The sequence below is a fragment of the Sus scrofa genome, chromosome 17 (genome assembly GCF_000003025.6).
Source record: "Sus scrofa isolate TJ Tabasco breed Duroc chromosome 17, Sscrofa11.1, whole genome shotgun sequence".
Lineage (NCBI taxonomy): Eukaryota > Metazoa > Chordata > Mammalia > Artiodactyla > Suidae > Sus > Sus scrofa.
Window position 1 is genome coordinate 60,041,733 of NC_010459.5, and position 25,973 is coordinate 60,067,705.

The window sequence follows — 25,973 nt, forward strand, 5'->3', positions numbered from 1 at the left end:
GCCGGATCCTTCACCCACTGAGCAAGGCCAGGGATCGAACCTGCAACCTCATGGTTCCTAGTCAGATTCATTAACCACTGAGCCGTGACGGGAACTCCGGGGAGCATGTATTTTGAATGAGGCTGTTACTGGCTTACTGCTTAAGTTGTGGATTACTGCCGAAGTCCTGTCTGTCTGCAGACGGCCTCCACTCCCGCACTTGACTAGTGCGTGCTGAGCACGGATGACGTGCCAGCCCACGTCAAACACGGGCCTCCGCTACCTCACACCTTCTGGTACCACCCCTGGCTCGAGGCCGCGGGAGGAAGGCCTGGAAAACATGAATGAGCCGCTTCCCAAGGCCACACAACTGGGAGTGAACAAGCCGGGATTTTGAGTCAACTCACACTTACCCAAAAGGGGTCTGTTTTCAGCAGCCGACTGAGCACGGTAGGCAGTGAAATAGTCAGCCGCCTCGGCGCTAAGGAGGACGTCAGCAGAGAGCATGTCTGCTCTCGGAGGTTAGGGCCGTGGAAGTGGCTTCCCGGAGGAGGCATTGATAGTCCAGGTGGGCAAGAAGAGTGTGTGTGCGTGTGTGTGTGTGTGCGTGTGCGTGTGTGTACTGGGGGGGGGCAGAAGAAACGACGTGTGCAAAGGCCTGGCCATTACTGCTTTTTCCTGCATAGAGTGTGAGGACAGCAGTAAAGTGATGTTTCTGGAGTGTGCCCTGCTCTCCGCTGGTTTCATTCCTGCTCATCAAAGGCACACAGAAGAGCTTCCTTTTCTCCTTCTGCAGATTTTAATGAAGCTCCTATTAGAAAAAAGAGTAGCCAGCATATGCCAAACCCATGACATTACGTATGGTAGTGCTTAGGATGCAGCTAAAGTTAACACGCAGGTTAGGAAAGTGCATCGCTATAAACAGCATCACAGAGTCACGAGGGCGCGGAAACGGGTGACGGCGGGAATTGGGGGAGGGGCGAGATTCAGGGACCCGGGCCGAGGGCATCTCTGTCTGTCCCAGCCTAGAAGCTCTTGTCTTGAAGCTCGTCTGCATGTGAACGGCTCCATTTGCCAGTGAGGCCACATTCTTCCAAGTGGGGGCAAGAGCGTCCCTCTGCTGCTAGTAATGGTTGAGTGATGATGTGTTACAGATTTCAGGACCGATGGGCTGAATTCTGTCCTCGGACTGGTCAGGAAGAGTTTGCCCTCTCGGGGACGGGCCAGAGGGGAGCCATGCAAGTTCTAAAGTAGCCATGGGGACCAGCCCCCCCCCAAGCAGGGACCCCATTTCAAGAATGTCCTCTGGTCACACCCTGATCACAGCCTCTGAGCGTGGCCACCATGAGAGTAGATACATATATGACGGGCCGAGGGCTTACATTTAGAAACTTGCTCTCTGGAGGCAGCCCCGGGAGAGCTGATGTAACTCAGCCACAGGCAGGCAGCCCGGTGCAAATGTCAGCCAGCCCGGGACGCTCACAGCTCCAGCTTCTGCCAGGACGGCCTGAGCGATCAAGCTTCAGTGAAATGCCACTTGCAGCTCCTTTGCTTAAGAGATTTTCAGAGCCCTGCCGCCAAGCTCCCTTTGTTCTGCAATCTTGACAGCAAGATTAGGCTGGGTCATTTAGCAAATGAACACCTCAAATGGAAGAAGCAGGGGTTTAAGCCAACGGCACTTCACAGCTGCTCCAGCCCTGTCTCTGAGCAGCGGCATGAAAATCACTGCTAGTCACTAGTGGAACTCACAGCAACTCGGGTGCCAGCATCAGGCTTTCATGACAGCTTCCGAAGGGGGACAGATGTGGGCAGAAATGAATCACTGCCCTTGGGGAGGGGCTGTGGGCAGGACTTTGGTCCAACTCTTCCTTCTGCCCAGCCTGGTGCCAGGGGCAGGGGGCAGGGGAGCTGATGAATGCCAAAACTCGGAACAAGGAAGACACTCGACTGAGAAAGCACACGGACATGCAGGACTGTAATGTAGCTGATCTCCGAGCACATTCCTGGCTCTTCAAGCAGCACAAGGCGTCTGGGGCAGAACCTGGTGGAGTGGCTCTTTAAAAGTATTATTCTCAGCAGCTGCTTTAATTGGGCGCTGAGGATGTGCCAAGCACACAGGGCTTCTCCATGTACCACTGTGATAATCCTCCTGGCAAATCACCTGGCTGGGCCATCACTGTCTCTGCTCTGCTCACCGGGACCCCAGGGGCTGCTTATGCTGACCTGCTGGTCGGGGGGTGGGGGGGCATAGGGATTTGGTCTGGGGTCCTCCGAGGCTCTGCTGACCTTCCTAGGCTGATGCTCCCCAAGCTGGGCAGGCAGGGAGCCCTTGCTCAGGGCACAGAGTGATCTCATTGGCACCAGTTTCTCATGATCCTCGGGTTGGTTATTTTTGAGGCTGAAATAGAAGCCGCACTTTTGATCCCCTGTTGGGTGTTATCCAGGGCTTCTGGTAACCTTTGTCCTGGATCAGAAGCCTCTGACTCAGACTGCAGCAGTGGCTCTCAAAGTGGTGTGCCTCAGCCCAGCAGCATCGCCCAGGAGTTTAAGTGCACGTCCTCAGATCGACAGACTCAGCAACAGGGGTGGGCCAGTACTCTGTGTATCAGGGAGCGCTCCTGAGGGTCTGAGGCTCGGGATTCTGAGAACTGTGGCCCAGGGAGAAGACAGGCCCCTCACCGCCTTGTCCCTCGTCCCTAAGAACTGCTATGTTGACAGGGTTGAGGTGGGTCCAGGTGAGGGGCTCAGATGCTGAGTTGTCCCTCATGTGAAAGGCTGGGCTGGAGGCTGATGTGAGTTCCCTGGGTGCTGGCCCGGCCAGGCCGGTGTTTCAGGATAGGGACCCAGCGAAGGGAAACGGGGTTCCAGTCCCTGAAAGCACAGGGAAACCCCAGCTCAAGGCTAAATGTTAGCCTCTGCTCTGGGCTTTGTTTCCGCTCTGAAGACACACTGTCCAAATAATGCACATTTCAGCTTTGGATGAAATACCCAGCAATTCAGAATCTGCGTTCGTTTGCAAAGTTTACTTGCCCAATAAATCATTCTTTTGCAGAGATGCCATTAACTAATAATTCAGAGCTGGTAACCTTCAATCAACCGTGATTAAAGAACGTTTGCTGAATGGCAGGGGGATAACACGTCTTTCTGAATGCCAGCAGCAAAATCTGCTTACGCCATCCATCTTTACTTTGATAAACTGCCCTTAATAATTCCAGATGGAAGGATTTTAAATCAAGCACGGGGGTTGGCAGGATCAGGGCAAACTCTCAATAACGGTAAAGACTATTTTATTGCAAACTGTCTTCAGATGGGTGATATTCATTTCGATTCTGAGGAGCGGGCGATACTCTGGGCTTCCCAGGCACCCTATGGAATGTGGCGATTCAACTCCCTGGGTAGGAGTAGGTGGTGGGCGCAGCTTTCACAGGCTGTGCTCCTGGATGGCAGACGTGCCCCTCCCGCCTGTCCCTCCCACGCCCTGCCTGGAATCCTATATCCCAGTCACACTGAGATTTGCCTGCCCCCACCCCGCCCCCCTGGGCAGCAGGTGCTAACATCATGGTTCAGGTCAAGTTTCTTCCGGGCCCCGGCGGCTCCTGCCAGCGCCCCCTCACGTGGCGCTACGGAGGTGCACCCCCTCGCCGCCTGTTTGCCTTCTGCCTGCTGCAGGCGGGCCTTCTGAGGGTGCATCTGTGTGGACCCACCTCTGCGGGTTTTTTTCTCTCTGCTGCTCCTGTCACGAGGTGGCCGCTTCATCACTGCAAGCTGAAGTGACAGATAAGTGGCCAGAGCCCCTTGCTGGTCCACGCTGAGGACGGATGGCTGCAGGATGGGCAGTAACAGTGCCTGGAAGCTCAGCTGCCCTGTGCCAGAATCCCTTGGGGAGCTTGTAGCAACACAGTTGCGGGGTCCCACATCCAGAGACTCATTAGGCGGGTCTGGGCTGGGGCCCTGGGAACCTGGATCTGTAACAGGCCTGCCCAGACCCGCATCTGTAACAGGCCTGCCCAAACCCGCATCTGTAACAGGCCTGCCCAAACCCACATCTGTAACAGGCCTGCCCAAACCCGCATCTGTAACAGGCCTGCCCAAACCCGCATCTGTAATGGGCCTGCCCAGACCCGCATCTGTAACAGGCCTGCCCTTGCCTTTCTTTTTTGCCCCTGAAAGTCATGCCTGCAGCCTTTGAGTCACAGGCTCATTTTTCTCCCTAGACTGTGGTGAGGATCCTGGGTCTCTGGTCTCTGAACCCCCACGAGTGAACGACGGGAGCTGTAATGGGGAGCTGGGGGTGCAGATGGCTGAGGGAGGTCAACTCAGGATGAGCTGCTATGAAAACTGCCAGATTACTTGTCCGGTCAGCAAATATTTATGAAGCAGCGGCTCTGAGTATTAGGCAGTGCCTCTCACGATGTATGTGGGAAAGTTTGGGCAAACTATTCAGACTATTGGGCAAACCTTTGTGGGCTTCTCCTCATGTGGGGTTCATGAACCTCTGACACCTGGCTGCTCAAAGTGTGGTCTGTGGCCCAGCAGTACCGGCATCACCTGGGAGCTTGTTCGGACTGTAGCATCCTGGCCCCCGCCCCAGACCTGCTGCACCTGTGTCCGCACTTCAGCGAGAACAGGATCCCAGGTGACACGTGTGCACGTGAAAGCCTGAGCCTCACTGGCCCATACCCAGCAATGGGCTAAACACTTTATATTCAGGGACATGCCTGTGACAGAGCCCACGGCTTTCATGCCACTCTCAGGTGGACCTGAGTCCCTAGAGTTTAATCTCAGCCTTGGGAACACCTAGTGGACTGTGTTGATAAGCAGTTGTGCTCCCTTGATGAAGCCCTTTGAGGGATGTGGGATGAGATTTACCGTGGGGCTGGGCCTCCGGCGGGGATGGCGGGGTGGCAGGCGGTGAGCAAGTCTCCAGAAGGCTGATGCCTTCCCATTGGTGGTTGGCCTGAAGTTCCCAGGGGCCAGCCAGGCAGGACCCAAAGCAGGAGGGAGGGGGGAGAAACTAGAGCGAAAGGAATGGACTGGCCTGGAACCTGCCTGTCTCGGACTACCTCTGAACTGGAGACCCATGTGACCTGCAGAAGGAGGCACCCTCACATGTCGCTGGTCACCCACCTGGGCCAGGACTCAGAGCTGGAGGAGCTTCTGGTCCCCTTCCTGCCCCATGACAACCAGGCGCAGTGCCATCAGCAGCAACAAGCAGGAGCTTCCCCAGGGCCCGCCCGTCAGAGCTCACTGCACAGCGTGTCATGTCTGCCTTCCAGACAGCCACAGACTTCTCTCCTGACCACTCCTGACCTGGAACACACAGCAAAGAGAACATGGGGTGCGGTTCTCGCTCAGATGCTCGCGGCAGGGCAAGGCTCTCACGTTCCGCAGTCTCCACGGCCAGGCGGTGCCGGGATAGGCAAAGAGGGGCTGGGTGTGAAGGCCTCCAGAGCTCCCGCCCTCACCAACTGCTGCCCAGAGGGACTGGGCCGGGGGATGCCAGATCTCATTTTTCAGAAGAAATGAGAATTTCGAGATTTTAGGTCATATTTCCTTTTTTAAAATATTAGAAATAAATTTGGCTTTTGAAAACAGTTAACCAAAGAAAAGGCTAGAATTTGATCCTTCTGACTGAGCCCATTTCTCTCATTTTATGGCTGTAGAAACCGTGGCTCTCAGAGGGGATGCAATTGCTCAGCCTCAGAGCAGCAGGTGTGAGCCCGGCTGGGATCCGGGCACACAGCCTCCAGCGAGAGTCTGTGCGGGACCTCCATCTCCTTCCCCAGGTGGAGCATACAGAAGAGGAATAAGAAGTTGCTTCCTTCAGGCAGTGCTTCTCAAACTTCAGTGTTCACAGGAATCGCTGGTGAGTTTATTAAAACACAGGCTCTAACACAGCAGGTCGGGTTGGGATTTGGAGATGCTGAATTTCTAACGGCACCCAGGTGCTGCGGATGCTGCAGGTCACAGATCATCTTTGCGGCAGCACCGTCTTTGGGTGCTAATGGTCCTGCGGGGGGGCGGGGAGCTTCCCCAGACAGCGCTGGGCCGCTGAATCACCCAGAGAGATGTAGGGATCTCCTTACCCAGGCTGCACCTTGGCTGGCTGAAATCAGAATACTGGGGGAAGCGGGGGACCCCAGCAGCAGAATGGTTTAAAGGTGATTCCACGGCACAGCCAGCACTGGATTAGAGAAAAGCTGGTCACACGGAGGTCCTGGGGGAAGCGGTTCAAGGCAGGAGGGGGACAGGGAGGGCTTTCTGCAAGAGCAGCATCTGACTTTTCAAAGGGGGTCCTAGAGAGATGGGATTAAGATGGCAGAATAGAAGGACTAGAGCTCAACTTCTCTCCTAAAAACAACAAAATTCACAACTAAAGCCTGAATAATCTTCAACCAAATGGACCAGAAACCTTAAAAAAGCTATCCTACTCCAGAAGACAAAGAGGAAACCACATCAAGAGGTAGGAGGGGCGATTATGCAATATAAACAACCCCATACCTCCTGGGTGGGAAGCCCCACAGACTGGAAACTAACTGGTCCACAGAGACTCACCTACAGGAGTGAGAGTTCTGAGCCCCACATCAAACCCTCACGTGCAGGGATCTGGCACTGGGAGAAAGAACCCCTGGAGCATCTGGCATTGAAGGCCAGTGGGGCTTGTGTGCAAGAGCTCCATGGGACTGGGGGAAACAGAGACCCCATTCTTAAAAGGTGCACACGGACTTTCATGTACACTGGGTCCCAGGGCAGAGCGAGGTCTCCATAGGAATCTAGGTCAAACCTGACTGCAGTTCTTTGAGGACATCCTGGGAAAAGAGGGGGTGACTGTGGTTCATTGCACAGGAAGGACACTGCAGGCAAAACTCGGAATATCCAGCAGTGTGCCTTTCTATGGAGGTGGCCATTTTGGGAAAATCTGGCCCCACCCATCAGTCAGCCCAGAGAAGCCCCAGGACAAACAACAATCCAGGTGGGGTCACAGCCCCACCCCTCAGTAAACAGGCTATCTAAAGACCCCTCAGGCACACAGCTGCCTCTAATCCCATCCAGAGATTAAGCCCCACCCACCAGAGGGATTAGAATCAGCTCCACCTACCAGTGGGCAGGCATTAGATCCTCTCATCAGGAAGCCTACAGCAAGCCCCCATACTGACTTCAGCCACAAGGGGGGCAGACACCAGAAGTAAGAGAGGCTACAACTCTATTATCTGTAAAAAGGTCACCACACCAAAAACCTATAAAAATGAAAAGACAGAGAACTATAACTCAGATGAGGGAGAAAGGAAAAAACCCAGAAAATCAGCTAAGTGATCAGGAGATTCTCAGCCTCCAGGAAAAAGACTTTAGATTGTTGATGCTGAAGATGATGCAAGACATTAGAAATAAATTGGAGGCAAAGATGGATAACTTACAGGAAACACTGAGCAAAGAGATACAAGATATAAAACTTAAACAAGAAGAGATGCAAAATACAATAACTGAAATAAAAAATGCACTAGAAGCAGCTAAAAGCAGAATACAGGAGGCAGAAGAACGAATAAGTGAGGTGGAGGACAGATTAGTGGAAATTACGGATGCAGAACAGAAAAGAGAAAAAAGATTGAAAAGAAATGAAGAGAGTCTCAGAGAACTCTGAGACAACATTAAACACACCAACATCTGTATTACAGGGGTGCCAGAAGGAGCAGAGAGAGAGAAAGGGACAGAAAAAATATTCCAAGAGATAATAGCCAAAAACATTCCTAACATGTAAAGGGAACCACTCACTCAAATCCAGGAAGCACACTAAGTACCACATAAAATAAAGCCAAGGAGGATTATGCTGAGACACATAGTAATCAAACTGAGCAAAACTAAAGACAAACAGAAAATATTGAAAGCAGCTAGGGAAAAGAAATAAATAACATACAAGGGAACCCCGATAAGTTTATTGGCAGATTTTTCAGCAGAAACTCTTCAGGCCAGAAGGGAGTGGCACAATATACTTAATGTGATGAAAGGAGAAAACCTCCAACCAAGCTTACTTTACCCAGCAAGTCTCTCATTCAGATTTGAAGGAGAAATCAAAAGCTTCACCGATAAGCAAAAGCTGAGAGAATTCAGCAACACTAAACCAGCCTTACAACAAATACTAAAGGAACTTCTCTAGGCAGAAAAGAAAAGGCAGCAACAGGAAGCAAAAATACCACAAATGACAAGGCTCACCAGTAAATACATATATACAGTAAAGATACGAAATCATCCATGCACAATTATACCACCAAATTCAGAAAGCATGAGAAGAGGAGGGTACAAATGCAGGACACTGGAGATGAACTTGCAATTAAAAGACCAACAACTTAAAACAATCTCATATACATATAGACTCATATCAAAACCTCAGAATAACTGCAAACCCAAAATCTACAATTGATACACAAACAAAGAAAAATAAACTCGAATACAACACTAAAGATAGTCATCAAACCAGAAGAGGAGAGAACAAGAGAAGAAGGAAAGAAGAAAGAGCAACAAAAACAAATCCAAAGCAATTCATAAAATGGCAATAAGAACATACATATCAGCAATTACCTTAAATGTTAATGGACTAAATGCCCTAACCAAAAGACATAGACTGGCTGAATGAATACAAAAACAAGATCCATATATATGGTGTCTTCAAGAGACCCACTTCACTTCTAGGACACATGCAAATTTAAAGTGAGAGGATGGAAGAAAATATTTCATGCAAACGGAGATCAAAAGAAAGCTGGAGTAGCAATACTCATATCAGACAAACAGACTTTAAAATGAATATTTTAAGGGACAAAGAAGGTCATTACATAATGATCAAAGGATCAATCTGAGAAGAAGATACAACAATTTTAAATATCTACGCACCCAACACAGCTTCACCACAATATATAAGGCAACTGCTAACAACCTTAAAAGGAGAAATCGACAATAACACAATAATAGTGGGGGACTTTAACACCCCACTTACAGCAGTGGACAGATCATCCAGACAGAAAATCCATAAGGAAACACAGGTCCTGAATGAAGCATTAGACCAGATGGATATTTATAGGACATTCCATCCAAAAGCAATAGAATACACATTCTTTTCACGTGCACATGGAACATTCTCTAAGATTGATCACATCCTGGGCTACAAATCCAACCTCAGTAACTGTAAGAAAATTTAAATCATATCTAGCATCTTTTCCGACCACAAGGCTATACGACTAGAAATCAACAACAAGAAAAAAACTGCAAAAAACACAAACACGTGGAGACTCAACAACATGCTACTAAACAACCAATGGATCACTGAAGAAATCAAAGAGGAAATTAAAAAATACCTAGAAGCAAATGACAACAAAGATACAACACTCCAAAACCTATGGGATGCAGCAAAAGCCGTTCTAAGAGGAAAGTTTATAGCAATACAAGCCCGCCTCAGGAAACAAGAAAAAGCTCAAATAAACAAGCTAACTTTACATCTAAATCAGCTCCAGAGAGAAGAACAGACAAGACCTGAAGTTAGTAGAAGGAAAGAAATCATAACGATAAGAGCAGAAATCAATGAAATAGAAACAAAGAAAACCATAGAAAAGATCAATGAAATGAAAAGCTGGTTCTTTGAAAAGATCAACAAAATTGATAAATACTTAGCCAGACTTATCACGAAAAAAAGAGAGACAGAGTTGCTGTTGTTGCGCAGTGGTTAATGAATCTGACTAGGAACTATGAGGTTGTGGGTTCAATCCCTGGCCTTGCTCAGTGGGTTAAGGATCCAGTGTTGCCGTGAGCTGTGGTGTAGGTCGCAGACACGGCTTGGATCTCACATTGCTGTGGCTCTGGCGTAGGCCGATGGCTAAAGCTATGATTAGACCCCTAGCCTGGGAACCTCCATATGCCCCAGGAGTGGCCCTAGAAAAGACAAAAATACAAAAAAAAAAAAAAAAAAAGAAGAGGACTCAAATCAATAAAATTAGAAATGAAAAAGAAGTGACAATGGACATCACAGAAATACAAAGGATCATAAGAGACTACTATATGCAACTAAACTAATAAAACGGAAAACCTAGATGAAATGGACAAATTCTTAGAAAAGTACAATCTTCCAAGACTAAACCAAGATGAAATAGAAAAGATGAACTCACCAATCACAAGAACTGAAATTGAAACTGTAATTAAAAAACTTCCAACAAACAAAAGTCCAGGACCAGATGGCTTCACAGGCAAACTCTATCAAACATTTAGAGAAGAGCTAACACCTCTCCTTCTGAAGCTATTCTAAAAAACTGAAGAGGAAGGGATACTCCCAAACTCATTCAATGAGGCCACCATCACCCTGATACCAAAACCAGACAAAGATACCACAAAAAAAGAAAACTACAAGCCAATTTCACTAATGAACATTGATGCAAAAATCTTCAACAAAATACTAGCAAACCACATCCAACAATACATTAAAAGGATTGTCATGATCAAGTGGGATTTATCCCAGGGATGCAAGGGTTCTTCAATATCCACAAATCCATCAGTGTGATACACCACATTAACAAACTGAAGAATAAAAACCATATGATCCTCTCAATAGATGTGGAAAAAGCCTTTGACAAAATCCAACACCCATTTCTGATAAAAACCCTTCAGAAAGTGGGCATAGTGGGACCCTACCTCAACATAATAAAGGCCAACTATGACAAACCCACAGTAAACATCATTCTCAATGGTGAAAAGCTGAAAGAATTCCCACTGAGAACAGGAACAAGACAAGGATGTCTGTTCTCACCACTACTCTTCAACATAGTTTTGGAAGTCCTAGCCACAGCAATCAGAGAAGTAAAAGAAATAAAAGGAATCCAAATTGGAAAGGAAGAAGTAAAACTATCGCTATTTGCAGATGACATGATACTATACCTAGAGAATCCTAAAGACTCTACCAGAAAACTGTTAGAGCTCATCCTTGAATTTGGCAAAGTCACAGGATACAAAATTAATACACAGAAATCGACAGCATTTCTATACACTAACAATGAAAGAGCAGAAAGAGAAATTAGGGAAGCAATCCCATTTACCATTGCATCCAAAGAATAAAATACCTAGGAGTAAACCTACCTAAAGAGACAAAAGACCTGTACTCTGAAAACTATAAGCCACTGATGAAAGAAATCAAAGATGACACAAATAGATGGAAAGGTATACCATGCTCGTGGATTGGAAGAGTTAATATTATCAAAATGACTATACTACCTAAGGTATATATAGATTCAATGCAATCCCTATCAAATTATCAAGGACATTTTTCACAGAACTCAAACAAAATATTTTAAAGTTTGTTTGGAAACACAAAAGACCCAGAATAGCCAAAGACATCATGAAAAAGAAAAATAGAGCTGGAGGAATCAGGCTCCCAGACTTTAGACTATACTACAAAGCAACAATCATCAAAACCGTATGGTACTGGCACAAAAGCAGAAATATAGATCAGTGGAACAGGATAGAAAGCCCAGAATTAAACCCACGCACCTACACCCAACTAATCTATGACAAAGGAGGCAAGAATATACAATGGAGAAAGGACAGCTTGCTCAATAAGTGGTGCTGGGAAAACTGGACAGCCACATGGAAGAGAATGAAATTAGAACACTCCCTAACACCATACACAAAAATAAACCCAAAATGGATTAAAGACTTATATATAAGACTAGACACTCTAAAACTCTTAGAGGAAAACATAGGCCAAACACTCTCTGACATAAACGATAGCAACATCTTCTCAGATCCACCTATTAGAGTAATGACAATAAAAACAAAAGTAAATGAAGGGGACCTAATCAAACTTAAAAGTTTCTGCACAGCAAAGGAAACCCTAAACAAAACAAAAAGACAACCCACAGAATGGGAGAAAATTTTTGCAAATGAATCAACTGACAAGGGATTAATCTCCAAAATTTATAAACACCTCCTACTGCTCAATATCAAAAAAACAAACAACCCCAACCAAAAATGGGCAGAAGATCTAAACAGACAGTTCTCCAAAGAGGACATACAGATGGCCAAAAAACACATGAAAAGATGTTCAACATCACTCATTATTAGAGAAATGCAAATCAAAACCACTCTGAGGTACCACCTCACACCAGACAGTATGGCCATCATCCAAAAGTCTACAAACAGTAAGTGCTAGAGAGGGTGTGGAGAAAAAGGTACCCTATTACACTGTTGGTGGGAATGTAAATTTGTGCAACCACTGTGGAAAACAGTATGGAGATTCCTCAGGAAACTAAACATAGAACTACCATTTGATCCAGCAATCCCACTCCTGGGCATCTATCCAGAGAAAACCATGACTCGCAAAGACACACGTACTCCAATGTGTGTCTTTGCAGTACTATTTGCAATAGCCAAGACATGGAAACAACCTCAATGTCCATCGACAGAGGAGTGGATCAAGAAGATGTGGTACATACATACAATGGAGTGTTACTCAGCCATTAAAATGAATGAAATATCGGCCTTTTTTTTGCAACATGGATGGACCTAGAAACTATCATGCTACGTGAAGTCAGCCATACAATGAGACACCAACATCAAATGCTTCCACTGACATGTGGAATCTGAAAAAAGGACAGACTGAACTTCCTTGCAGAACAGATACTGACTCACAGACATTGAAAAACTTACGGTCTCCAGAGGAGACGGTTTGGGGGGAGAGGGGATGTGCTTGGGTTGTGGGATGGAAATCCTGTGAAATTGGATCGTGATGATCATTATACAACTACAGATGTGATAAATTCATTTGAGTAATAAACAAACAAACAAACAAAGGGGGTCCTAGAACCACAGAAACCTAGCCACTAGATGTAGGTGGTTTCTGAGCACCGGACGGGAGAGGAGCCGACGAAGCCGCACTGCTGTCAAAACACACGCTTGATTTGAAGACTTAGTGTCAAAGCAGGGAAAAGATTTCACGAGCAGCTTTGTACTGGTCACATGTTAAAATGATATGTTGGAGCTCCATCCCCGGGGACACGGGGGTAAATCGAGCATATCGTAAAATGACTGGGACCATGACCGTTTACATTTTTAAAATGTGGCTTAGAAAACATTTTTGAATTGTAGTAAAATACACAGCTATTAGAAAAGTTTTAATCATGGGGCTCAAATTATATTTCTTAAAATCTAAGAGCTACCGAGCTAGTTCAGAACTGCCGACATGGCTTGCTGTCCATGGCCCCTGGACCAGCAGCATCAGTGTGATCTGAGACACTGTTAGTGATGCAAATTCCAAGGCCCCATCCCCATCCCCACTGAATCGGGAACTCCGGGAGCGGCGCCCAGCAATGAGAACGGTCCCAAGCCCTCCTAGAGGTTCTGATGCATCTGGAAGATGGGGACCTGGGCCGGCAGGTTTCCTGACTCCTCATGGGCGGGGGAAGAGGAGCTTCTAGAGCAGAGGCCCCAGCAACCTGCCACCAGCCTGGGAGGGGTATAGGCGAGCTGTGATTTCCTTAGGAAAATGAAAACTGGAAAGGAACAGGATCAAATCTTCAGAAGCCAAGTCGCTGGAAATGCTGACAGTGACTGCAAAGCTAAGACACCCGACTGACTTGAGTGAGGAAGGGGTTCAGGCAGCACAGTTACAGTTGTCAGAAAGCACCACCATTTCATTTCAGTAACTAAACGAGTAAGGACTCCCCAGGAAGCAGGCTGTTCCCCCATCCGAGGCAGAGCCCAGACCGAGGATGTCTGATTTTAGTCCCCGGATGTACAATGTCTGCAGCCACCCAGAAGGTGACTTTGTGGGATGGGGGGGCGGCGCAGGGGAGGGGACATGGCCTCCACTCTGGGGAACCTTCTCCTCCAAGGCAGGGGCAGGACAGCCTACTGTTTAATCCCCAGAGTTACTGTCTTTAGCGCTCTCTCTTCTTATGGTAGTGATGTGGTTATGTCAAGGTTATCACCTGATTGGACAAGGACCCACAACTCCCCAGCCACATTTTTCTGGACCCAAAAGCATAACACACACTTGAGTTGTCTCTCTCCTTTGCAGATAGACTTCAAAGTCTTGTTGGAATAGCAGAAGAGAGAGGAAACAAACTACCTCTACTGGTGTCTGAAGAGCTTCTACCAAACCCACAAGGTACTGGAAACCAAAGGGAAAGTGGTTTTAAATCTGAGTTCTTTTTTTTTTTTTTTTTTTGTCCTTTTAGGACTGCTCCCATGGTGTATGGAGGTTCCCAGGCTAGGAGTGGAATCAGAGCTACAGCTGCTGGCCTACACCACAGCCACAGCAATGCAGGATCTGAGTCAGGTCTGTGACCTAGACCACAGCTCATGGCAACGCTGGATCCTTAACCCGCTGAGCGAGGCCAGGGATCGAACCTGAATCCTCATGGATACTAGTCGGGTTCATTAACCACTGAGCCACGACGGGAACTTCCTGAGCACATTTGAATATCTGCCAAGATGGACAATCCAGAAGAGGATGGATTTGTCACCAAGATCAAGGGCATTAGCAGCTGCGTGAATAGCCAACCGACCAAAAAAAAAATAAAAGACTGGCCCGAGGATATCCAAAAAGCAGAAAGCCAGGGTGATTTACTCTGAAAGAGAGTAACAGAACTACAAGAAGGACCTGCTTAGAAACTGCACGTAGTCCAAGCTCATTGCAGTGGGAAGTGGAAGGAAAATTCACTGCCTGAGAAAGCTCTTTCCTGGGTTTATTTGTTGCGAGAGGCCAAGTACAGGGTGTTGCCTGGAATGGGGACACCTTGGCCAAGAAAGCCACGCTCTTCTGCATAATAAGATACACATGAGTCCCGCATGTTCCAGTTAGAAGTGGTTTTCACTCTCTGGGACGCAGTGCTCCCCACGGTGGCTTCCACTTCTGGGTCCTCTGAGCAGTGAAGGACCTTCCCTGAGCAGTGGCTCCTTAATGCGATCTTTGGGGCAGGGCACAGGGCACCTGGGAGGGAGGGACCTGGGAAAACGGCCCCTGCGTGGGTGCGGGAGGGCAGAGAGCACTTGGGGGCTCCTGTGATGGGGTGAGCCTGGCTGACCATGCCGGTTTTCTGGCGTCTGGTGTTCAGCTGTTTCCTGTTCTGCAGTATCACTTGCCTTTACCGTACTCTTCCCACTCCAAACCATTGTGCAATTTTACACTAACTCTGCATGAGCCTTGGTGAGGTGCTTCACTGAAAGAACAAGAGGCCATGCTCAAGTTGGGGCCCCAGCCAGAACAAAGACAAGACCTGCGGGGTCTGGAACAAAAGCAAGAGGAAAAGTCAGGTGACCATCAAAAAGTATAAGCCCTCCTCCCCAATTTCACAGACCCCTCAGAGAATTCTGGGGAGGTCAGAACTCACCAGAGACATGCGTGATGTTGGGGCTTGGATGATTTAATCTGGATAGTGAAGGACAGGGGGTTCTAGGGCTGGGGGTTGCTGCCCAGGTATCCAGGAAACGTGTGTCTTGCAGTCAGGAAATAGTTCCACCCTAGAAAGCTAAAGCCATAACAAAGAACACCCCCCCAACCTCCACGTTTTGTTCTCAAAAAGATGAGTCCCTAGCTACCCAAAAATTTTGACTTCCTGGATTAACTAAATTTCTGGAGGGTCCCCACAGTTAAAACCTCCTCAAATTTGCCTCTTTAAGTATTTTTACAAATCTTTATTTTCCAACATTCCAAACTGCCCGCCTTTCCCTGAGGGCTGGGGCTGTCTCTTTCTTATCCGTGGATCTCCAGCACCCAGCACAGTGCCTGGCACACATTAGGGCTCAGAGGTATCTTTGCAGGATGAGAGTGAGTGAGTGATTACTTAGGAACAAAGGTCCTTTGAGGATTCCAAGGGCTGCATTTGAGTCCAGGATGCTGCCTGCCTGCCTGGCCAGCAGCCCAGGTGGGCCCATGAACAGGACCACTCCTGGGTAGTATGATGGAGGCCAGGGCTTCACCAATCCATCCACAACTGCCCCATCTGAGCACCTGATAATATCTGCAAAACCGAAGGCTGCAAAGTTGGACACTAATGTTCCTATCAATAAACTGGGGCCACGATGCCTCCCTGGTGGGGTTAAGAAGAGGATTAGGTTGGGAAAGAAAGCTATTTCAAGGTACTTACTGTGCTTCACTGGGAGTAAGTGTCCAAGAAATCTGAATCTCCCCCTCTCCCCTTCTGTCTTCTCTGTCTGCCAAACACCTTTCATTCTGGGAACTTCCCTCCTCTTCTCTCCAGATTTCCGGGGAGGGGACTGTTAATCTGGTTGGCTCCAACCTGGCCAGTTAGAGTACCCCACTGTTCTGGGACCTAGTGATGGGTCCATGCAGGGGTGAGCCTCTGACCCAGGCAAGCCAATGGGAGTCTTCTGAAAGGGTTGATAGAGATGCTGGGTTTTTCTCTTCCCCTGGGTCCCTGGGAAGTGGGGTGATGGAGCTATGGGGTGGGTGGTGGCCAGCCTTGCCCATGGTGCCTACTGGAAATGTGGCAGATTAGAGAGATGGAGAGAGGCTGGGGGCAGACACACTGTTTGGACTCCTGCATCAAGCTTTGCCAGCAGCCAGTACATCTTCTGATTTCTCCATTCCATGAGTCAGCATCCCCCTTCACTTCTTGCTAATCCAATTCTGTCACTTCTAATTAAAAGGATCCTGTTAACACCTTATCTTGTTCTTTCTTTGCTTTTCTCTTCCCTTCTCCCCCTTCCTCTACCCTCCCCCTATGCCTTCTTTTCTCTCACCCAGAGTCTCCGTTTTTTCAGTACATAGCCAGGGCCCCAGTTTTGTCCTTATCTTTCTGTCCATTTATCACACCAATGGTGTCCTCATATAACTGAGATACTGACTCCTGGACATTTAAAACAATCACGACTCACAGCGCACAGCCTCTTTGGAGCTGGGTGGGGGCTGTCATTAGGGATCAGGGGATGGCTATCCTGCAGCCCCCTCCAAACCACATTTCACACTGCTGGCTGCTACCTCGCTCATTTTTGCTTTCATGTAAATAAAGCCAGTTTGTTTTCATGTATCCCAAGAACCAGCCTGTGTTGATCTCCTATCCAGGTATGTTTTGAATGCTGTCTCTAGCGCCTGCTGGTGGCTCACGTGACACAGGGCTTAGCTGGCAGGGACTGAGCCTGTCAGGTGGGAAGCACCTCCCTGGAGGTGGGCTTGTGCATGAGTGAGCCGTGCTCTCCCATCTCTGGGCCAGGCACCCAGGACTCCACTGGACAATCACAGGCAGAGGATGTCATCTGCCTCCCAGGGTCTCTTGAGAAGTGAGTGGCTTCATCTGCAGTGGGGAGTTTGTGGCTGCTGACGTATTGTTTTTGGACAAGGGGCATGAATTAGCCCGTTAATGAGCCTGTGGGCTAAACCCCAAGGACCATCTGCTTGAGCCCTAAGGGGCACATTTTTGTGGCTGGAGGGAACCCAAGTGGAGAGGTTTGATGACAGCCGCCAGCAGGGGTTGTGTGGAAGCATCACAGAGAGAAGACAATGGACCACCAGGCACAGTGGCCCCAGCCCCCTGTGAAGTTGTCCCCACTGCCCCCCGAGCCAGTCGCTTTTTCCAAAAGATGATGGATGGAACTGGGTTACCACAAGCCGGCTCCTTTGCTCCCACTGGGCCAGCTAACCAGGACTAATGATCATAACAACAACAGCTCTGATTTACAGCACGCCGACTGTGTCCCTGCTGTGTTACATCCTTTATCTCTGGCCTCCACAACTTCTGCTGTTCAAATACCCCCTTCAAGACCTTTGCTGTCTGTGTAACATGGGTCCAGTTATTTACCTCACTAAAAAAACAAAAACCAAAAACACATCATTTTCCCCTTAAAATAAATATACTTTAACATTAAATTTCCCAAAAGGAAAAATGTCTTCTAAATGGTAAATTAGTAACACTTGCCATGAATGGGAGAAAACCGTAAAAAAATACAATGTAAAAAATATAATTAGAGCCTTCTGGTTTCTAATCCAGCATGGCAGAGGCTGGAAGACACTACTCCATCCTAAGAACAGGTAAAAGGCTTAGCAAACAGAAGAACAACCAGCTCTTCTTCAATATGTCCGAGAAGTAGGGTCACAGGGCAAACTGCTGTCCCCCAAATTGGAGATACAGACAGGCAAGTGCAGAGACACACAACTTACTGGAGCAGAAACTTCTGCAGTGGCCAGTCCTGGGGTCAGGAAACCTGAACCCTGTTGATTTGCTGAAGGATCAGTGTGGACAGGTGTGGAGAGAAAAACTCTAGGAGGACCCAGGCATCAGGGCCCTTTACGTAACAGAGAGTGACCAAGGTTTCATAGTGAACATCAGGAAAAAAAAAAAAAAATCCATTCCTGCTTCCGGCAGAGAAGAGGGAAAAGAACCACTTTGAAGTATACCAGAGGGGTTCCTGTTGTGGTGCAGTGGAATCCGACTAGTATCCATGAGGATGAGAGTTTGATCTCTGGCCTCGCTCAGTGGTTGGGGATCCTGTGTTGCCATGAGCTGTGGTGTAGGTTGCAGACGCAGCTCAGATCTGGCATTGCTGCAGCTGTGGCTGAGCTGAAACTCCGATTCAACCCCTAGCTTGGGAACTTCCATATGCTTTAGGTGCGGCCCTAAAAAGCAAACAAAACAAACAAACACCAGAGAGCTCTGTTCCCCTTGAAAAGGTCTGCCCTCAGGAGAAGTGAGTTAACCAGAGTCCCACCTCTTGGGGATCTGTCAAACCCTAACTGACAGATCAGTTAGAGAAGGGGAGGTGAAATACCCAACACCAGCTCACAATAGCCATTCTTTAGTGCAGATAAAGGGGGAGGGAAAAAAAAAAACCAACAGAAAAACATGTGAAGTTCACAGCCCAGAGGCATAGGCTCACTAAAAGCCTGCAACCTAATCACAGGCTATAGAGCCCTTCCCATCCCCCCACTCCTTACCACCACGTTTCTAAAGCCCTACTTACAGTAGTCCTTTAAGCCAGTACATCATGTCTGGCTATCATGAAAAATTATGAGCCACTCTAAAAGGCAAAAACACAATTTGAAAAGATAAGGTATCAGAACCAGATTCAGACATGGCAGGGATACTGGAATTACCAAACCAGGACTTTAAATCAACTATGATTAAGATGCTAAGGGCTCTAATGGATAAAGTAAACAAACAGCATGTAAGATGAAATGGGCAATGTAAGCAGAGAGAGAGAAATTCTAAGAACCAAAGGGAATGCTAGAGATAAAAAACAAGAGGAACACAGACCACCTTTGATGGGCTTATTAGTAGATTGGATATGGCTGAGAAAAGAATCTCAGCTTGATGATGTCTTAACAGAAACCAGCCAAACTTAAAAGCAAAGAGAACAAAAGATTAGAAAAAACAGAACAGAATATCCGAGAACTGTGGGGCAACTACCAAAGATGTAATTCACACATAAGGGAAATTCTAGAAGGAGGCTAAATAGAGAAAAAAAAAAAAAACAGAAGAAATATTTAAAACAATGACTGAGAGTTTGTCCCAGTTAATGTCAGACACCAAACTGCAGAAGCAGGAAGCTCAGCAAACACTGAACACATTAAAATGCCCCCAAAACCACACTGAGGCTTCTCATTTTCAAACTATAGAAAAATCAAAGACAAAGACAAAAATCCTGTTAGAAGCCAAAGGAAAAAAACGTAATACCCATAGAGGAGCAAAGATAAGGATTATATCCAACTTCTCAAAAACTATGCAGGCAAGAGAGGGAAGAGAAATGTGTGAAGGGTTGAAAGAAAAAACCCCACCAATCTACAATTCCGTAGCCTGTGAAACTATCTTTCAAAAGTGAAGAGGAAATAAAGACTTCCTCAGTCAAACAAAAATTGAGGCAATTTGTTCCCAGTAGCCCTACCTTCCAAGAAATGTTCAAAGAATTTCTTCAGAGAAAAGGAAAATAATGTAGGTCAGAAACTCAGATCTACATAAAGAAGAGCATCAAAGAAGGCATAGGTGAAGGTAAAATGAAAGCTTTTATTTTTGTTATTCTGTTGATCTAGAAGATAGCAATTTACTTAAAACTAATCTATATATATGGAAGATTACTAATGGGGACCTACTGTACAGCACAGGGAGGTCTACTCAATGCCTGTAATGATCCACATGGGAACAAAGAATAGACATGTGTACATGTCTACCTGATTCGCTTTGCGGTAAATCCAAAGCTAACACAACATTGTAAACCAGCTATACCCCAATAAGGACTTAAAAAATAAAACTAAAAAAATCATATATTCAAGCGCATTTCTCTCTCTCTCTCTCTCTCTCTCTCTCTCTATATATATATATATATATATATATATATATATATATAGTATGCTTATGTATAAGTGAAATGAATGGCAGTGATGATACAAGGGCCAAGAAGAGGAATTAGGATTACTTTGTAATTACAACATACTCACACTACCCATGAAACAGAATAGCGTTATTGGAAAGTGGACTTGGATTAGTTGTAATTGTATACTGCAAACTCTAGGGTAGCTACTGAAAAAAGGTAGAAAAAGGAAGCATAGTTGATATATTAAGAAAAAAGAGAAAACGAGATTACATAAAGCTGCTCAGTTAAAATCACAAAAGGCAGAAAAGAGTGGAAGACAACAACGGACACAAGAACAAGCGCAGCAACAGAAAAGAGTAACAAACACGGTAGGCATCACTTTGACTGTGTCGATAATCACTTGACATGTCAATGCTCTAACTATACCAATTACAAGGCAAAGACTGTTCGAATAGATCAAGAAACACACCCCGACTATATATTGTCTTTAAGACACGACTACACACCTATTAGACTGGCCAAAATCTGGAACACTGAAAACACCAAATGCTGGTGGGGAAGAAACGCATTCATTGCTGGGGGAGGAATGCAAAATGGTACAGCCACTTTGGAAACCTGTTTGGCGGTTTCTTATAAAACTGAACATACTCTCACCATATGATCTAGCAACTGTGATCCTTGGTATTTATCTGAAGGTGCTGAAAACTTATGTGCACATAAAAACCTGAACACGGATGCTTATAGCAGGAATATTCATAGTTGCCAAAACTTGGAAGCAACCAAGATGTCTTTCAGTACATGACTGAAAAAACTGTGGTGCATCCAGACAATGGAATATTATTTAGCACAAAAAGAAATGAACCACCAAACCATGAAAACACATGGACTCATCAACACATATTACTTAGTGGAAGGAGTCAATCTGAAAGGTTTCCAGCCTATGATTCCAACTACATGACATTCTGCAAAAAAAGCAAACCTATGAAGACAATACAAAGATCAGTGGTTGCTAGAGATGAATGGGAAGGCAAGGTGAGTAGATGGAGCACAGAGGATCTTTAGGGCAGTGAAACGACTCTGTACGACACTGTCGTGGTGGGTAGACGTCATCACACATTTGCCAAAATCTGCCGAGAGTGAACCCTGATGTCAGCTGTGGACTCTGAGTGATGACATGTCAATGTACCTTCATCACCTGTAACAAACGTACCGTCTTGTGGGGAAAGTGGATAATGGGGGGGCCGTGTATGGGTTGGGTTCCATTCAATGTTGCTGTGAACTTAAAACTGTTCTAAAAAAACAAAGTCTAAACTATAAATTATATATCTCTCTCTCAATGATATTTATACCATTTTGTAACTATGGTGGTGACGGATGTTAACTGGACTTATCATGGTGGTCATTTTGTAAGGTATACAAACACGAATCACCCTGGTATACACATGAAACCAATATAACCTGATGTCATTACGCTCAATCTTAAAAAGCACAAAATTTATATTGTAATTCTTAGAGAAACTACTTTAGAAATACACAGAGGTAAAACTAAAAGGGTAATAGAGGAATATTGAATACCAAAAACAGAATTCAGAAAAATAGTCAATGACTCCAAAGAAAGCTGGAAAGGAGGGTCAAATAAATAATTAAAAAAAATCCAGATGTGACAAATGGAAAATAAGTTAAAAACCATACTATATATAATTATAGAACTGTAGTTTTATATATGCATATAAAACATAACATATATACATGGTGGTGATGGTGCCTGCCAAGGACTCTGAGTTCCGCCACACTCCCTCTATCTTAGGGGCACCTGGGCAGGCTGGGGGATGTGTAGGCACTGATGGGGCCTTTCTCGCTCCTTGTCCCCAGAGGCACAGGAGGGCCATTCTCCCTGGGCGGCTCTAGCTCACCTCAGTCACCTCCAGTGCTCAGGGGTGTGACCCACGCATCTGGGGGCTGATCTGTCTCACCTGTGCTGGTGCCTCAGCCTCAAGTGCACACTACTGTCTACACTGCAGAGCCGGAGGAGAGGCTTCCCACCGAGGCTGTCCAGGAGTGGGGATTCCGACCCTGGGCCATTGTGATCTGACATCTCGCGGAGTTGGGAGCCCTGAGGCCCCGTGAGCTTCAGAGACTTGCGGAGCTCACCTGGTGGGAGCGCGTGTCCTCGGGGCACACACATTGCCCTTCGCCATCGTCCATTCGTCGCTCCAGCAGTCAGCCCTGAGCCTCTGCATCATGGGGTGGCAGGCAGCAGACAGGACTCTGAGGAATGGGGCTGAAAGGGGCTTCACGGGAGGGGCGTGGCTGGGAGCAGGGATTCGGAAAGGAAGCTGCGGAGACAGGATGAGGGAAGCGGACGTGGGAGCCTGAGCCAGGAGCCCTGCACGAATGGGCGGCCACCTGGCCTTTTCTTCCCTCCTGGAGTCTGTCTGTTCCAGGTTGGGCACCTTGAACAAGAGGGTCCTGCTCAGGTCACGTGCCCCCCGGGCAGGGTGGGTCCTTGTTCAGATGGCCCACAGGACTTCACACAATAGAGGGGTTATTCCCCTCCCAGGTGATTAGGGTGCCGTCATCAAAGATGGGAGGCTAACACTAGCCCCAGGGAAGCCACCTACAGCACCTACTGGGCGCCAGCTTGATGCCAGGAGGGCTGCCCGCCATGCCACCCACGTAGCAAGAAGTCCCAGCCTCCAAGAGGTAGATGGCAGTCTGGGCCGGTCCTCTCTGTACCTCAGGCTCCCGGGGAGATGCCTGGGTTGGCTGTATCATTTCTGAGCAGGAAGGGATCTTCCTGAGTGTTTAGCTCAGCTTCCTGAGCCCTTGGTCAGGAGCAGACGGTCTTGGCACCCCTCCCAACGTGACATTGACTTACCCACACACCCTCCATGACCCCAAGCCCACTGCAGCCTCCAAACTGCCATCCATTTCAGCCCATTCACTTCACAGAGGGACCAAGCCTAATTCAAACACCACACAAGGGCAGCCTTATTCCCATCATTTAAGAAACTAGTATCTTGGTATATCTTTCCCAATAATAGGTTTCATTAAATTAAACCCAAGGCATTTACAGTCCTTGGAAACAGCAGACTGATTAACTACGGCAGAAACGTGCTGGAATTTCTTTTAAATCATCATGTTGGCTCCTGAGGTCTGGCCGGTGATCAAGGGCACTGGCTATGGAGTCAGGCTGCTGGGGTTTCCATCGAGGCTCTGCCACCTGCGGCTGTGTGACCATGAGCAAGTCACAGCACATCTCTGGTCTCAGTGCTCCCGTCTGCAGGAAGAGCAGTCCCCACCTCTCAGGCTCATTGTGAGGATGAGATCAATTCACATGAGAATCCACAAGGCTGGCTGTAAACACGTCCACACAGACTCACAAGGTGGTTCTGGTAGGAAAAGGGATGCGGCCAGGAAGCTCACTGAAGGGACACTGGACGGTTTCCGGTGAGCCCCGGAAGATGTGACTGGGAGGAGGAAACCGGAGCAGGAGCGCGCGGAAGTGCTCAGTTCTGTAAGACTGAGAGCAGGAGGAAGCTGCCCTGGACCTCCTCCCCTGCTTGCTCTGTTTTGGCCTCGGAGTAGAGGCGGTGCCTCCTTTCCACTGTTTCTTAATTGAGCAGACTCCGTGACCCTAAACGCAAACACACCCCGGCAGCACAAGCAGGCGGCGCTCTGCGCGCACGGATTCCAAAGGGCGGGATGAGCGGCGGGTCAGCGCACCGAGACACCTCAATGGCTTGGAGCAGCTGCCGAGTTTGGCCACAAGGCCCTGTGGGGTCGGCCCATCTGCTCATCCTTGTCAGATTGCTCGTTCCTTTATTCATTCGTTCATTTAGTGACTCTTTCACTCATGCATTCATTCAAATATTTGGGTTCCTGTCTCATGGGTTCCTTTCTCTCCTGGATTTTGGCTCCACATTGTCTTGCCATCCTGTTAACTCCCTGATACCTTCAAACAGCTATATTATTTTTTTGTCTGGATTTTGTTATTTAAGTGAGAGGATTGGTTCTGAGACCCTAGCCTGCCATTGTCAGAAGTCTCCCCAAATGACATACATGACAACTTGGAAGCACCTTGTACCTAAGAATAGGGGTCCATGAAGGTACATCCAGATGAATGGGATAATGCACTATCATTAAAAGTGCTTAAAACTGGGAGTTCCTATTGTGGCTCAGTGGGCCAAGAACCCGACAGTATTTGTGAGGATTTGGGTTCGATCCCTGGCCTCACTCAGTGGGTTAAGGATCCAGCTTTGGCGCAAGTTGTGGCTTGGAACCTGCATGGCTGTGGCTGTGGTGTAGGCCGGCAGCTGCAGCTCAGATTCAACCCCCGGCCTGGGAACTTCCATATGCTGCAGGTACAGCCACAAAAAGAAAAAAAATAAAAATAAAAGTGCTAAAAATTTTATTACGGTGATAAAATACTAATGATAGTTCGAGGGAAAATCTGAATACAATTCTTTTATATTACCCCCATTTTTTGAAAAAACCAAGTATCCATCTGAGCGTAGACAGACGATTAGGAAGAGCATACCCTACAATGGTCGCTGCTCACTGTCCGGGTTTATTCTCTACATGCATCTGTAACTCCTAAGTTTCATGCCTATAGACTATATGACCTCTACAGTCAGGAAAATGAGGACGGAATCTGTAATTTGCTTCAGGCATGGAGAGGCACTGGGTTACTTCTTCCGTTCATGCCCGGTTCCCCTGGGCACACACGTCCACAGGGAGGCCAATGACGCTCCGTGAGGGGCCTCAGCCACCTGATTTTCTCTGAGTTTGGGAGGCGGGCAAGGAGGGCCTTAGATGTGTCTCCTGGATGTTTTGTTTGCTGTCTTACCCCATCTCTGTCTCAGCAATACCTCTTGGTGAACATTTACTGAGTCACTGCACGCTAATCACCAGGCTACATGGACCCAATCAGGAAATATTTGTGCTGGGAGGGAGCTTAGAGATCTTTGAACTAAATGAAGCATTAGGCCTACAAGACACACACCTGCCCCAGGTGGGCTTCTCTAGATGGGTGTGTATGCATGTGCATGTGTGTGTATGTATGTGTACATGCACATGTATATATATATATGCGTAGCTGTGTGCATGTGTGTATTATATGTTTATGTGTATGTGTGCCCATGTGGGTACATGTGCATGTGTGTTCATGTGTGCACGCACAATGTGTTATGCACATGTGCATGTAAGTGTGTGTATGTGTGCACGCATGTGTACGCATGTACGTTAGTGTGCATTCATGTGTATGTATGTGTTGTGCATGTATGTGTGCCCATGTGAGTACGTGTGTGCATGTGGGTTCAGGTGTGCATGCATGTATGTGTGCACCTGTGTGCGCACATGTATATGAGTGTGCGTGTGTTTATGCATGTGCATGCATGCATATGTTTGTGTGTGTGCGTGCATGTGTATATGTGTGTATGCACGTGTGTGCGTGTGTGTTTGGGAGGGATCTCCACCCTCTCCCTGGCAGATGGCTTTGGGGCAGCTTGTGGAGCCCCCATTCTATAAAACACCCTGCAAACACGGATGCCTTGGCCTCTCCCCTGGAGGTGGCGCTCTCACTCCAGCACCGACCAGGCGAGGCCACCATGTTCTCCTGAAAGCATCTGTTTCACAACCCTCCCTGATGTGGCCCCACCACCTCCTCAGCCTGGCACAGGCCACCCTGCCCATGGCCC

The 25,973-nt window shown here is 47.4% G+C and overlaps 1 long non-coding RNA gene across 2 annotated transcripts in view; it reads right to left on the reverse strand.

The window, feature by feature from the left end:
- The window catches only part of LOC110257422, a 32,399-nt gene continuing 7,026 nt past the window's right edge, over window positions 601-25,973 (reverse strand). For both annotated transcript variants that reach the window (XR_002339995.1, XR_002339994.1), the window contains exons 3-4: window positions 22,426-22,610; window positions 601-5,289 (exon numbers count right to left, since the gene is read on the reverse strand). This is a non-coding gene — a long non-coding RNA (uncharacterized LOC110257422). The remainder of the gene's footprint in view (window positions 5,290-22,425; window positions 22,611-25,973) is intronic.